The 6,000-nt window shown below is 44.0% G+C and overlaps 1 protein-coding gene across 4 annotated transcripts in view; it reads left to right on the top strand.

The window, feature by feature from the left end:
• Window positions 1–492: 492 nt before the first annotated feature.
• Window positions 493–6,000, top strand: part of Nek7 (NIMA related kinase 7) — a 141,516-nt gene continuing 136,008 nt past the window's right edge. The window contains exons 1-2 of one of the 4 annotated variants that reach the window (XM_047520720.1): window positions 499–784; window positions 4,979–5,060. The gene's annotated coding sequence lies outside the window, so the exon portion shown is untranslated. Of the gene's footprint in view, window positions 785–4,978; window positions 5,061–6,000 lie in introns of all 4 variants that reach the window. The other 3 variants (XM_047520724.1, XM_047520719.1, XM_047520723.1) reach the window with 3 other exon arrangements.

Genomic DNA, 6,000 nt, shown 5'->3' with positions numbered 1-6,000 from the left:
GTCATTGTCCTCCAGGCTGGGACACAGATACAAGGTTTACTCAGTCATATTCAGAACGTCCCTTTTCCTCATTTCCACGCGGCGCTAACATGAAGCGCAGAGGGAGCTGAAATCACTGGGTAAAAGAAGATGGGATCAAACTGCTGTGATCCAGCAGAAGAGGGGCGTCACCAAGTCGATTCACCACTTCCAAGTTTTCACATTTAAATTGTGAAAATCCAACTTCTTAAAAAGCAGCCAACCTTCCCTGGGTGGAAAGTTGGCCACAACACAAGAGGAGTAACGGAGCAGAAGGAAGAGTGCCACACCTCGGTGGGCCTGACGACCGAAAGCGATGTGTCGCAAGGGCTCCATCGGAGCTCCGACCGGGGACGCTGCCGGGCTCCCAGGCTTGCGGGCGTGCAGGCGAGCGGTGCAGAGCTGGGCCCGGCAGTGGCCCGGGCGCCGCCGGAGCGCGGGGAGGGGCCAGCGCCCGCCCCGCCCCTCTCCTCGGGGATGCCGGGATGTTTACACTCCTGACAGCGGCCTCCGCGGGAGGAGGAGCGGGAGTTGTCGGAGGATGGGCCGCCGCTAGGCTCGCACTCGGGACGCGCCTCGCCGTGTGCAGGGTGGGTGCCCGCGCCTGCAGCGTCCGCGGGGGCGGCGCGGCGGGAGGTGGCCGATCGGCTCGGGGCCTTGCAGCCTCAGCCCCCGGCCCAGCGGGCCTCTCTGCGGCGGTGCCCGGCAGAGCCGCCCGCTCGCTGCAGGTCCCTCGAGGGCGGGAGAACGGACTCCCAACTTCCTGGTGAGTCGCTTTCTGGGGTTCGGAGGCGGGAGCCTGGAGGCCCCGGCGGGTGGGGCTGCCTGCGGAGTCGCGGAGAGAAGGAGGTCTGGACCGCGCGGGCGACCTCTGGATCCCCCGCCCGGGGAGACGGGGCGGGGCGTGCGGCGCTCGGGCGGGATGGGGGCTCTGGTCCTTTCGGGGGAGCGGGCGGCGGCAACCACAAGCCGGCCAGGGGCTCCCTGGGCCCCAGGCCGCCGCAGGCTCTGCGGTAACTAGGAAACTCCGCGGCCACGGCGGCGGCAACAGGTCCTTGGTTTCAGGACCCAAGGAACTTAAGCGAAGACCCGCCTCCCAGTGGAAGCTCATTGGTAGCGTCGGTTATTTATCCCGGGCGGATTGGTTAGGTCCATCTGTCAGAATTTGGCAGCAGCCCAGTTAAGAAAAGTGAAGTTCGGTGGGAGAGATTGGGTGGTGGGAGAATCTGAAGTGGCTCGAGAAGTACAGGGGTGGCGTGAGGTGAGAGACCTGTTGGAGAATACATTTCAGAGAGACCCGCTATGGAAAATGTCTGAGAGTGTGTGAGGCGACAGAGAGCATTGGTGGTGGTGATGATGGCAACGGAAAAGAGAAATCGAAAACTGAGCGCAAAGTTAAGACAAAGGGGAGCCAAAAGGGAAAAAGTGAGAAGACCTCATGGCCCTAGAATAGTGTCAGGAAGTGAACTCAACCTAGAGGATGCTGCCCGAGATCTAAATTCTTGTTGCTTTTTTCCTTTGTATTATGGGCCTTGAGAGACGATGTATCAAAAGATTCATCATGCACTCAAATAACTGTTATTTCTTGCTAGAGACAGATGCCAAGAATATACTTATTTTGCAGTAAGATACAAACTTCTGTCCTTTAGTAATTCTGGTGACAACTGGAAAATTGGAAATGTATTACAGAAATGAACTGACTTTTCTCCTGATTTTTAGGGTACAATTGGAAGTAAAACACAAAACAAACTTGCCCATGGTTTGTAGAGCATATGTACTTGTCATAATTAGAACCACTATTTCTAATTCCTTCTCCACGTTTCAAGGTGTATGCATACTCCCTACTACAACATATGTCTTGTCAGGTAACACTACAGAATATAGTTCACAATATGTATGTTATCAGTCTGTTCTGTTGAGGGCATTGAGCTACTGCTGGTGTGGCCAAAAAATGGCATAGTATTGAATTTTAAAAGTTTATGAGATGTTTGGGACAATTGGACAAACCCTGAACAAGAGGAACAGTAGAACAAGACATCCAGTTAACCCTGCGATGCTTTGTGGCATTTCTTGCTGAATGGATGCTGAGTTTTCTTGGCTTTAACACTCCAAAAAGGCCAGTGTGCTTTAATTGGTTAACATGACTTAAGCAGTGATACCATTTTCAGAGGAAGGAATCCTCTGCTATCCTTTGGGAGATCCATTCCACAGTTAGCTTCACCACTAAAAAGCATCCTGTATTTGGTCCTGGACTGGGAGCTTGCTGGGGTGGGAGAGAGATGTTTGAGCTTTGGAAAACTTTGCCTCTTCGAGGAATCAAAGGGGTGGAAAACGTTTAAGAGGAGGGCCAGTGAAATAAAAAGGGAAAGGAATCCTTGGAGGAGGCTGGTTGCTTTCTCAGGTGGGCGGGGGACCCCAGGGCACCCTCCTGGAGGTGCCAAGTGGAGATTCCACTCTCCAGCAGGAGACCCGGCTGGGTAGCATTGACGGCCTTCGCGACCAATAAGCAGCGAGGACACCGTGGCTCCCGATCCTGAGGGCGGGTACTTCCTACCCGGCCTGGGACTCCAGTCGCAGCGGCAAGTTCCTCCTCCAAGGATGTCGGCGGGAGGAGGGACACCAGCCTGGGGCACGGTCTTGTGAAATCAATATGTAAAATTCAAGGGGGAGAAGGGCTCCATTTTCCTCTAAGCCCTCCTTTGCATTTCCTTTCACCATTTAGCTGCACCTTGAACTCACCACTTCGACTGAAACTTTTTAGTAGATAAAAAACGAAACTGCTCAGCAATGACTAGGGCTTTATTTTGAAATTATCTGAAAATGATCACCAAGAAATGACATAAGATATATCGTTAGACGTTTTCACAGCCACGTGGGAATCTTACCACAGTTAAAAAAAAAAAAAAGTCTTAGGAATTTAAAAAGTAGACTGTACTTTAATTCCAGACATGCAGACCAATTTTGTAATATAAACTACTGTTTAGGTTTATTTATCTAGAAAATATTTGTTGAACTCTCCGTTCCTTTAACCCTGGCTGGACATTTACAAGGATTTGTTTCCAGCCCAGTGAAACAGCACTTCCTCCAAGAATGAGGAAAGCACGTCTGGTATGATGGCAACATGTTAGTGGAGGAGGGGGGATTCGAAGTTGGTATCATTAATATGCCTGATTAATAAACTAAAACGCAGCTTTGTAGTTTTAAATGACCAGAGGTGCAAAGCAGTTTGTATGAATAAGTATTTAACCTCATAACCCTCCTATCCCCCGTCTTCTCCGAATTGGCAGTTTTGTGTGCAGATTTATTATAAACTCTTAAAACATTCTTCACTTATGGTGCATTTACTGAAATGTGTATTCTTCTGAGTTAAGTATGTAGTGTGAGACATCAGAAACTTTTACACTCTTTCCAGAAACAAACAGTGTTTTCCTCGGAATAGTTTGATATTTTAAGATCCATCTCTATAGTATTAATAATGAAGCTACCAGTCAGGACATTCGGAAAGGAAAGAGTGGTGATTATTTAATGCAGTTTTGGAAAAGAAGTTACCTAATTATAAAATAAATTCTAAAATTCCTTTCAAGTTCGTTCCTTTGATTTTGCTTTAAACACGTTTTGGCATTTAAAAAATGTACAGCATAGCTGCAGCTGCACAAAGTACTGCTCTCCATTCTCAGTTTCATCCAGATTTACATATTCATCACTTCAGATGTTTGAGAGTTAGGTAAACAGGTATTTCAGTATATCATCTATAAAACATGGTAGCAAACTTAAGGTAGTAGATAAGAAACTGATTAGGAAAGTATATATAGCTTGTGTAACTGGGGTTTTGCTTCAGAAAACTCCATGTCTTAGAAATGGCATGTGTGATGATTGTTTACTCTGAATTGCTTTATCAGCAATTACTTTATCTGCATTTCTATAAATGAATAGCAAAATGTTTTAATTCTTCCTTCTTCTCTAATTTTATTCATACATGGGAAAAGTGGATGAATAATATTTGGTTACATAATTGTAATCAAATTTTTGCCTTTGTAGAATGTAATAGCAGTTCAGAACTTTTAAACTTATGCCAGTCTAGGAGTTATTAAACTTCTAAACTGATTTCACTTGCTTTTGGTAATTAATACTTTGATTGTTCCTGTGTATGTATTTTTATAAAGTACTTTTTTAATTCTAAAGAAAACAGAATATATCTTATGATTTTTAGTGAGCAGTGGAAATGAGGACAGATGGTCATGAGACAATCCTCTAATTTTCTTAAGCAGGATAACTTATTTTAACCTTCATCAAAATAACAGCTCTTTCATACTGTTTATGTAATGAGCTTATACAACGAGCTGTTTTGTAGTAATAGCTATCCAAACTGTTATGCATAACAGTGTAAAAATGAACAAAGTTCATTTAAGTGGTTTCAAAAATTTAGAAATTCATGTTTTGTTACTTAATGGAATAAAACAATTTGCCTTTTTGCAAATTGCTGCTGGTCTTCTGTTTATAGTACTTGAGGACAACTCTTTCATTTCAGGCTGCTTTTGTATAGAACAGGGGATTCACAAACTCTTTCTCCAAGGGACCAAATAGTGAATGATTTTGGCTTTGTGGGTGGTGTAGTCTCTATTGCAGCTGCTGCCTTTGTTAACTATTGACTATCTACACAAGTGATTGTAGTTGTGTTCCAGTAAAACTTTATTTATACCAATTGGCTGTTGGCCCATTTCTATTCTAGAAGATAATGCCAAAGGCCTAAATGTGATTTGAGGCCACTGATGTTTGGGTTGATATAAGCTTTCCTAGAACAGTGTTTTACAACTTATTTTTTGTCCCTAGTCACTTGTGACAGTTTGTCTGTTTTCCTCAATTCCCTTAGAATAATATTCAACTGATAATATTCCCAGATTTTCTGTTTCATTTTAGATAGTTCATAAACATATGACCTCTTAGGTTTATTCTTTTTCAGGTTCTCCAACATTCTTTGCCCCTGTGGGATCCTGTGATACTGTATGTGTGCCTGTCTCCACCTTCTCTCTTACCAAATCAAGGTAGAATCTGATACTGGTCATTTATCTTTTTTCAATTGACTAATAACACTCAATACATTTGGTTATGTTTCTTTAATTAGCAGTTTTCATTTTAAGCTGACTGGTATGATGTCTTTGTCACCTTTAGAGGGAATTTCTGGCATGAACAACAGGGTAGGCCAAATTTTTTCTTTGCAAGAATAATGGACTTAGTTTTTCCCAGTTGAAAAAAAATTTTTTTCCTCCAATTAAAAAAAAAAAAAAAACATTGGAAAGGGCCTGTGCTTTAGAGGAGGGCCTGCTGTCAAGGTGTGTGTGATCTTGCGGGAGTTGTAGGTACTTCTTCCTCCCTTTCCTCAGAGTTTAGTGGTAGACTGACCTGGGTGCAGCTATAGAGAAGAGAATGGAATGGAAAACGAAATGCCTTCAGAATTACACAGAATTTCTCAGTTCTCTAAAGGAGTGAGTTCTGGTTGTGTGGGAATTTTGATCCCTTAGCCTTCAGGGAGGCCAAGTGGAACCTGGGACATTTCAGTTTCCTGGATAGTTACTTGTCTTTGGTTATAAGCAGCAGCATCTTTCTTTCTGACCCTCATGACACATACATTACCATCTTCTGTGTTTACCATGATGTGAAAACAGCTAGGCCCTATGCCCTAGTTTTGTTCCTACTTTATGACCTTGATTAAATTTCTTCAAAATATCAGACTATGGTTTTCTCAGCTCATATAATTTGCTTTGAAATGTAAATGATAACATCTTTTTAATGAGTGGATTTTGGACCAAATAGGTATAGTTTCATTTCACTTATTTCTGTATTCTTAGGACTGTTGGGGGTGGGAAACACTTCTGTTATCAGTTTCTTCTGATGACAGGTCCTGTCACCTACTCTGCTTTTGCCCAGCCTTGTCTGATTAGGGTGCCTCCTAGTTCTTCTACCATTGCTACTTTGCTTGGATTC

This window comes from Sciurus carolinensis, chromosome 12 (genome assembly GCF_902686445.1).
Source record: "Sciurus carolinensis chromosome 12, mSciCar1.2, whole genome shotgun sequence".
Lineage (NCBI taxonomy): Eukaryota > Metazoa > Chordata > Mammalia > Rodentia > Sciuridae > Sciurus > Sciurus carolinensis.
This window is presented reverse-complemented; position numbering and strand designations above follow the sequence as displayed.